This window comes from Apteryx rowi, unplaced genomic scaffold (genome assembly GCF_003343035.1).
Source record: "Apteryx rowi isolate R43461 unplaced genomic scaffold, aptRow1 scaffold_284, whole genome shotgun sequence".
NCBI classification, from domain to species: Eukaryota; Metazoa; Chordata; class Aves; order Apterygiformes; family Apterygidae; genus Apteryx; species Apteryx rowi.
Genome location: NW_020449241.1, coordinates 837311 through 847383, shown reverse-complemented (window position 1 = coordinate 847383; position 10073 = coordinate 837311).

The window sequence follows — 10073 nt, the reverse complement described above, 5'->3', positions numbered from 1 at the left end:
CGCCGGGAGCGCGGAGCCGGCGCCCTCACCTGCCGCCCAGCGCGCCCTCTCCGCCTGGCATTCCTCTGCTCCCCATCGTGGGCACAGCAGCTGCTGTTATTCCTTAGGATACACATGGCTCGCCCATGCTGGGAGAGCCGCCTTCCCGCGTCGCCTGCCCTCCCCGGCCCCGCCAGCGCGGCGCTGAGGCCGGAGGGAGGGGAGAAGGGGAGGCGGGCGGCGGAGGGGAGCTGCCGACGAGGGGTCGGTCTCCTCCTCCTCCTCTCCGCGGGCTGGGGGGGTCTCGGCGCCGCTCGGGAGCGAGGAGGGGAGTGGAGGGGAGAGGAGGGGAGGGGAGGGAGGGCGGCGCGTCCGCTCGCCGCTGCCGGTAAAAGCGGGCCCCAGGCGCGGGGGGGGGGGGGAGGAAAGGGGGGAGCCCCGGGGCGGGGGGGCCGTTAGCCGGGGCGGCTCCCGGCCCCGCGGGGTGCCGTCACGCCAACGCGGTGCTTTTCTCATGGCTCCCCTCAGTCACCCGTGAGAATTTAATGAGGCGTTTAGGGCCGTTACCTTCGGAGTCAATGGGGGAAGCGCCGCTTAGCTAAGGCACTTGCCGCCCGGCCAGCGGGTCTGCTGTCACGGGGAGACTCCGCTGTGGGCGCGGAATTCACGACCCATTAAACTTATTCTGCGATAACTGCTTCTTTACAAGCGGAGACCGTAGGAAACGGGAGCTGTCATGCACTTCCTGACGAGATTTACATCCAGGAGAGGGGCACGCTCGTGAGGCTATTGCCATTTCACTAGCAGCATCTCCAGACAAGGCGTAAAAGCAGCCCTCCTCCAGCTAACTGAGCTAAACTGCAAAGAAAAAGGTTTCTGTAGCCTCCAGCCGGATCCGAGTCCCCTCCCTAACGCGACTGGCAGCATCTCCTTTGGCTCCAATCATCGCGGAGCACCCAATCTGACCAGAAGTCAGGAGCGAGGTGTCACGCAGGGACACGCAGATATCTATCTAACTGCAGGTGTGCGCCCTTTGAGGTGACAGACTCATCACCAAGATGCTCACGACATAGGAAAAAACCTGTAGACTTCTTTCTACAACTGACAGAAGACCATGAGCCGATCTGGCAACCTGTTTAGCAGCCCATCCAAGAGCCAAGGCAAAGGCCGAATGAATAGCATTCACTGGAAGAGCACACAGATCAGATAACACTCTAGAATATTTTCCGTTTCATCTTCAATTATTCTTTCCATAGCACATTACATGCTAAGCATAAAAGACAGTCATCTAATAACCTTTACGATGCAACAAAAACGCATTTCAGAAGTCATACTACATTTAGTAAAAGCAGTTGGTGGAACAGAGACTTTTACTGTAGAACTATTGTCTTCGATTCCAATTTATGACAGAAATGAAAGGTGGGATTATCAATTGAACCCACTCATTTCCTCTAATGTGGATAAGAAAATTTAAGTTCTACAGCAGTAAACTGATTAATTGCAGCAATATTCCCCACTGGTAAAGATTTAATCATCTCAAGAAGGCACAGAATTTAAGGGAAAAAAGTAACAAGTCACCATTCCACTAGGAAATAACTGGCACGATCTAGATAGCATTTGGCTATGCTTGCTTATAAGTATGAAGTCCAATAAAATATTTGTGATTCTAAGTTCCCAAAAGACATTTTTTGTTGGGGAGATAGTAAATGAACTGCTCTACACCCTTGTCCCATTACATGCTATAAAGAGGTTGCATTTACCATGTTGCTGGCCTCTCTTCAGTCCTGCAGTTTACAGGAAAGGTGCTGGTTGTTGATTAACAAGAGAAACAACTTTGGATAAGTGTAAACTCCATTCCCATTTCTGGAATTTATGGATGCAAGTCATACTTGCTAACAATATTTTTTTAAATATAAAGGAATGCACTAGCTCTCAGATTGTAATATGAATGCAAATGAACTTGTAATTATACTGCACAATTTTCTACTTAAAAAAACCTATGAAAATAGAACAGACCTGAAGAGTAATATGAACTGCAGTTCTTCATTGTGTTCCTTCATTATGCAGAAGTTGCCATAAGCAATCTGCTCTTTTAATGTAAAATATTTTTAGGCTATAACTTTCAATAGATTCTCACATGAGAACATTATATGGTCACAGTCCCTCCTCCCTCAGGAAAAACATGACAAAGAAGCAAAGGAGCAAGGAATTTCATGTGAGGACCTGAACAGTCTTCCTTTGCCTTTATCTGCGAGGCTTATTTAAACTCAACATTCCTTTGTTTTCCATTCTGATGATGTTTTATACCACCACAGAATAAGTGATAAACCACTAAATATATATAATTAAGAATAATATATTATATTATATGCAGTGTGTGTATAAAAATATAAAAAATATTTGTATATGTATTTGTAGGCCAAATAAGTCATTTTCAATAACTACTGACCAGCTGAAGTAACTGAAGATGCAACCTAAAAAGGTGGTTCTCTCAACTGCTTTTCAATGTATTGAATCTCTGCAGCACTTAATCTCTTACCACTTACTAAAAATAACTAAAAGGAAAGCAATAGCACCTTGGTTCTGTATTAGATTTAAGCTAATAGGACAATGATTATCAGCTCTTTGAACCCATCCCTATCTCAACTAACACATACCAGAAAGCTTAATGTTTCAACCAAGACCACTCCATAAATTGTTTAAACAATCTCCTCAAAGTAACACTATAATCCCCGCTACTGATATGCGCACACCTGGAATTTTAGTAACCTATTCTATTCAGCAATTTACAGTAACATTTACTGTTGCTAGTAAGTTGCAATAAGTACCACACCACTAAGCAAAAATACTCACTCAAAGGTAAGAGCTGAACAGGAAGTTCTCTTGTGAATTAAGTTTTCTGACTCCCTAAGACAAGTGTATTCAGGAAACTCAGCTTTTACCTCATACCCAAGTTAATCAGCCTCAGCTAAGCCTAGGTAAGCACACAGGTGACAAGTGGAGCTGGATTCCTTTCAGCACAGACACAGATGAGGACCATTTGCTGCAAGATGCATCTCAAGAGCTTCCCTCCCTAAAATTGCTCTGGCAATACAGTTTTTAGCATTCTGCAGGCCCAGAAGAGGGTTTTCTTACTCCACTGAGTTTTGTCCAGCTGCAAGTCTGTGTGTGCATCAGTCAAAACATTAAGGTGGTAACCACACTATAAAACTAGTATTGGCCTGCATAAATAGTAAATCACTAGGCCATAAAACCTGTAGGGTTCTTTTCAGTGCACACATGTAACATCCACTGGTATTAATAAGAAGGGGATCTCTTTTCTATTTTTAGTTCTAACTTTGAGATAGAAAATGTCTTATTTCCATTAAACTAGTTCATATATCTGGAGCTGTGCCAATTAAAGGGCTAACCAACAATATTACAGAGAAATTGAGATGTTTCAGAAGGAGCTTTAGGTAACTCTTTCAAAGACACTAAAAGTGAGAGATTTGTTACCCTTTACTTGATTCAAGTGTGATTTTGGAGCAAGTATTCAAATATTTGAAGAGAGAATCAGCCATTTCTGCTATTAGCTTCTTACTAAAACACAGAACAACATGCAGACTACCCCCTGCCAACTGAGTTCTCAAAACGTCAGCTTCCTCACAAAACCACTCCTCCCATTTACTGAGGCTGTAGTCCACAGCATGATCATCTCCATCACTCTGGAGAGACTCAACATGAATAGCTCCTCACACAATAGCAGTTTGAGTTTAATAAGCTTCTTTAAGGCAACTGGGTACTAAATGAAAATAATACCTGCTGCATTATCAGCAGCTACGGTGGCCCATCTCTTACCATTGTAGCCACCCAGCTACTTCCTTAGCCATTCAGCAGAAAAAAAAATCAGTCATGACTTGGAATTTATCTTATATTTTTCTCAAGTGAAAAAGAACAGTTCTCCCTTTCCGCTCTCTCATTCCACTACAGATGTTCCAGTTCTCCCATTATGGATATTTGCTTAAGGATACTAATCCGACAGATACATGACAGAACAGAATATGTTGCTGCACTACCCTTGCCCTTCCAAAAGGGGTCCATCTAGAAAAATTGCAATGCTCTTCCATGAAAACTAAGTCGTCCCTCATCTTCTGTCAGCAGCACATCAAAGAAAGCTTATGTTAAATCTTGACCATACAGTGCAATCTCATGAAAAATATCCAGAAAATTCACAGGCAACTATTGAAAGCCAGTACATGAGAATACATGAAATAAGACTTGAAAGTTCAAGACAATCATAATTGGTTTTCAAAGATGGAACCGTGTATGTATCTGCTGCATTACAGCTTAGTCACAGAAGGAGCTCTTCCTTTCATGCATCTCAATAAAGATTGCATGATCTTGTCATTAGACATGCAGTAAGGATTCAGGAGGCTGGTTCAAATCCCTGCTCTGTCACTTGACTAGCGGTGTGACCTTGGTCAAGTCAACCTATGCTTTTGTTTGTCCATATCTACCACACCTATTTCACAGGCCTATTATGAGATTTTTTCCCCATTAATATTTGAAGCTCCCACAGAGACATTCAAGGATGTACAATGCTACACAGCAAGCACTGTTGTTAAACATGCTACCATCCACACCATTTTGAGTCCCAGGAGGAAAACAGAAAAAGAATCTTACTGTTATTTCTGCTAATTCCTGCTACGCTCCATTACATATTCAAAGCATTACTAAAATACACATAATGAAAACCTTCTTCAGCTGCAAATAAGTAGCTCTAACATACAGCCTAAGATTGTCCCTCTAAAAATCAGTTTCCAAGTAGATGGCAGCAAGTGGATGCCCATCTTGCCAAACAGTGGCATTTGTGAAAGTACAGGAGATTATGAACCACATTAGTTCCCAGATGCCCATGAAAGAGCCTGTAATTCTTCAAGTACAGGGATAGACTTCTTCACAAATCCAAACTGCCTCATATTTCAAATCCTCTTTGGCAAGGTGCATTTCCCTTCATAGCCAATTAACTGCAAACTAATTTAGCATGGGTTTGCTTCTGCAAACATAAGTGTCAGATTCCAGCAGAGAACATGTTGCTAAGAACATGATATATGCAAACACCGCGAGTTTCCATTGTTCTATTGTCCCCTCTAGACATCACTGATGATCCATACAGAGAAATCTGTGAATGTAGTCTTCTGTCTAGGAAAAGTTCTTGGATGAAGAAAATTTTCAGCATCCTTTATATACAGAAAGACCACATGTTCTGCAATACTTTGGGAAGTGCTAACACCAGTTTAAAATACGTGTAACCTGACAGCAAAGGATACCTACTATACCTGTGAAAAATATGGAAGATCTGCTTTACAAAGAATTTTGAAAAAAATTTTTTTTCCTGAACTGCAAGGTAAAAGGGGCTTGGGGAGTTTGTTTTAAACTCTCCACTAGGAATCTTCCCCCTTCATGTTGTTTGGAACATTTAATTGCAATACTTAAAATCAATTTTTGCTTTATATCAAATTGAAATTCATGTACAAAATGAAAAATATGACATGAACAACAAAGGCTGCAAGATTATTTTCTTTCCCCATCCCACCCCAAATAAATTTCTTGCTAATATGATCTAAATCTTGTAAAGCTTTCAATTTTCTGTAAAATTATTTTAACAGGCTATAACTCCCTCAAAAAAAGTCTCTGAACAGATTTAGTAATAATGATAGCAACAATTCACCAAGATACACTGGGCACTACTTCTAGGCTATAATAATGTGTCCAGGTTGTCCTACCAACCTCCACTAAGCTTATGACAGAATTCTTTGGGAGGGGAATCATCCCTCCATCTCATCTCCGCTCGGAGAAAGGATTCACTTTGTCCCTACAAAAATAATTCACGGGAGCCGTTTCTGCAATCCTGCAAGTCCTTGGAGATCCACAGAAAGACAGGACAATACACAGACGCTCCAGAAAACAGGTCCATATCTTTCAAGCTACTAGGGAGCTCCTTTGGTTCCCATACTCCTCTGCCTCCTTGATTCCTGCTGGAAAGGGGGACTGTCAGTAAGCGAGGAGCCCACACACATCCCCAAGTTGTGACTGTGTTCTGCGTCACACTAGGGTGCCTGCCAGTTCGTCTCCTGTTCTACCCTCCCTGACATCCATTTCTGCAGGACAGAACATGGAAGGGATCTACAACATACTACTGAGCTTCTCAGCACACATGCACAAGGTTGATCTAGATGCCCCTAAAGGTCCTGTGACAAAACCATGCTTAAATGCCTTGCACAGGTTTTTTTAAAAAAAAAGTACAAAACAAAACCACAACATCTGGAGCACGCTTCAGCAACAGTAAGCGACCCTTAGAAAGACCTCAATGCTCAGAGATACCCTCACCCTCTCAGCACAGATATTTAGGTCGGTGTTCCTCAAAGCAGCATTGCTCATGTTGCAATTAAAAGAGCAAACAAACAAGCAGACTCCTACCAACAGCCAAGGTTTTGGCATAGCAAGCGTCTTGTTTACCTTCTGGAATTTACAGGGCCTGACAGAACAGAATTAACTCTTAGATAATGCAGAACATTTTTAAAAAGCGGATTTACATCGTTATCAAAGCCTGAACATACAGGCCACCTAAACAAATACTGTTGGCTGCACTTTCAGTATGCTCCCGAAACAAGCGTACTGCCAGGTTTATGCATTTGCCTACATGAATACCTGAACGACTGCATATATCAGGTAATTGTTAAAAGCTCTCTAAAGACAAAAGCAGCACTGAATACTAACTAAGCATTACTTCATTCGATTTTCATGTCAAACCTATGTAACTCATTAGTTAATTCTCACAACATCTTGGTCCCAACACTTAGCATACCGATACAGTTGGCTGTTTAATAAGCTGTGGAGTATTATTTTTATTACTTAAGCTGCACACCTTGTACTCTGTGCTTCTCCGGGAAAAAAGCTTGTTGCAGCTTATTCCTACAGCACAGTCTACTTCAGAGACCAGTCAACACATTTAAGTTCTCTGAATTTGGAGACTACTACAACTTTTTTCCTAAGTATATGTTTATCTTCATTATTCCTTCATTTTCAGCCCTCTGCTCTATAATCAAAAACTTCAGTCTTTGAGGTTCCTAAAGATCTTGGCTGCTGTCATATCTTGCAATTTTGACAGCAAAAGATCCACTTGCCATTGTAAAAATCATTTTTGTTCAAAAGCGAGACAAACATGATTTAGGACTGCATCCCCTTCAATTTCTGCCAAAATAACAGCTATTCAAAAGACAGCAATTGTGTTGTAAATGTCCTCAACAAGTAAGGTTCTTTTTCATTGCCTCTTATGTCACATTACATTTTCTTCTCTATATTTTCCTTTAAATATTTAGAGCAGAGAGTTTTAAATGTGTCATTGACACAAATAAATGTTTAAGCAGTCATTCTACCTTGGGTTCTGCTCTTGTCGGATCTCGCAAGTTAAATATCAGTGGATCTGGTCAGTAATTGGATGGAAGACCTCTGAGGAAAACTCAAGTGCTGAAGTAAGTGGCACTGGTTATTCAATAGATGTTTTTCTCAACTTCAGACTCATCTTGAAAAATGCCCTCAGCATGGTATTATGTACACTAGCTGAACAAGGCATTTTTGAATGAGATTTAATGCTATTTCTGTTCAACACTAGGAAAGATTCACAACACTTCTCTGAAACAGGTTTAACCCACTTACACCACTTCCAACCTAGTTTAGCCCACTGCTATCTAAAACTACCCTTGCAGTTTCTACCAGACAACCTAGGCCTGACTTCTCCTTAAAACTATTAAGGAGAGTTGCAGGCCCAGTGGGTAGTTTCCTCAGCTCACTGAGACTTGGAAGAGGGATTATGAGTCCATCAGGTAAATAATTTTAAGGGAAGAAAAAAAAAAAAGATAAACTCAGATACTTTTTATTAGTAGCTATTAATCCCCAACCTTTATTACTATGAAATCAATCCATAATCTTTTTCCTTTTAATAAAGGATAAAATTTTTAGATGAATTGTTAATCAGTAATGCATGCATTCCTTTACCTCTGCTGGCTGCATTTCTGACCTTTCCTTTTACCTTCTCATTACATTTGAGTGGTCCATCTCTCAGTTTTTTGCTTTATGCATGGCAACGCATAGTCATTGCCGTTTACCATTTCAGAACTGACATTGGCATTTCCAAACCCAGATATATTCCCTTTCTAATGGTTGCAGCTACTGACAGCTTTGCTGCCGCTACCCAGCGGTGAGCAGTGGTGGGACTGACACTGATAGCATAATTTTCTCTCACTTTCAACGGCCCCAAGGATCACCGACCCTTCAGGCTGTGGAGCTGCTTTGCTACCAATGACTGAAGCATCAAGTGAAGTGAGGCTGCTTCACTCACTCCTGGACTCAGGACTTGCACACATCTGGCTCTGCAGTAAACAAGCTGCAGGGGCTCACATCGATGGTTCTCCTCCGAGAACTGGACTTCTAGGACTCCTCTGACAGCGCTAGGTGTTGAAGTACAGGTAAAACTGCAGTTCCCAAGCTCTCAGGTTTCTCGTTGTCCAGCAGGAAGGCTGGATGCTGGAGCCTAATCCCTGGCTACTCTGCACAGGAAAGGTTTGCACAAGGTCTGGGAGCCTCAACTCAGAGCAGCATGCCAGGGTTCGTCCAAACATATTTGCCTAAGTTGACGCATCTGTAGTACATTTCATACCTGACAAATCATCACTTCATGTCTTGTATTTATATCGTTCTTCCCTGAGTTTTCCAGCCAGAAACAGAAATTGCAAGTACTAGTATAGCAACTCAATGCAATAATATAAATCTTCAAATAATTTAAATGAAGTAAGTTTGAAGTATTTTTATTTTTATAATAAATTTATAGGTGTCAACTAGATCAGGGCTTCACCTCTAAGGGGTTTTTACTGTATATTTGAAAAGACAGTCTTTCACTTGCAGGAGATTAACATTAGTCTGAGACAAAACAGAGAGGTTAAACATGCATTTTGAGTGTTTTATTAATATTAGAAGAGTGCTTAATGGCACAGTTAGGTTTCTAAACTCCAATGTACTTTCTGCCTAATTTTTTTTTTCATTCACATTCAGTGGGAAATTATGGCAGAACCAAGACAGAACCTATAAAACCCAGTTCTGGGGTCCTCATCCACTGCTACAAGAACATGAGAATTTCTAAGGTCATTAACAACCAGAATTTTAAAAAGACCGATGGTTGTCATATGCTTAAAGCTCAGTTTGAGAATGTGCAGCATATACAGAGAAGGCCTGGCAGCTTTTCAGATCTGTGGTTCTTCTAGCATTCTAATAGTAATGCAGATTTTAAGCTAAAGTAGTATTTCTCCTAATCCAGATAACTCTACAAAACAGAAAATAGAATGTCCTTCAAACCCCTTCCAAGCCCCATTTGAGGGCCAGATTCCAATTTTAGATGCTAAGCATGCACTACTGCAAGTTTTAGGAGGCTTCCTTTCACATATTGTGCATGGAAGATTTGAATCTGTACACCAACCTCTAGCAAGATTGACAAGAACAGCACCATCAGTATCCAGAGAAGTTACATGGAATCAAGGTTATGAACAGAAAAGAAAACCAAGCTACTGTTAAGCTGGATCACCCATTCCATTCCGATTCCTTCATTTTTCATTATCATCTGCCTACCTATATTTCCCTTTACAATAAGATTTGTTTCCTCAACATAAAAATGAGTTTGAACAAGATAAGATGTTTTTCAGCTTCCAGAGTAGGGGAAAAAAGCTTTTCAACATGCAAGCATGTTCATTCTGGAGTAGAAACAGACATGTCATCATAAACATGGGCTTTAACAAGGAACAGAATCTTTCCATATTTGATTAAGTAGATAATAGATTACAAAAGATCCATAGCATTCAACTCAGTAGTTACCGTCTGCTGAAATATAAGTGTTTGGGACTGACAAACGTCAGCAAAAAACACAGCTCAGGAGCGGATGGTAAGCTTGATTAGATCCATCTGGACTGTTGATGAGGAAGAACAAGGGCTTGTAAAAAATCCCAGCTACAGGAGTGTGACCAGGAACACATATGCAAGGGCACATATTGGATGAGAAAACGGGG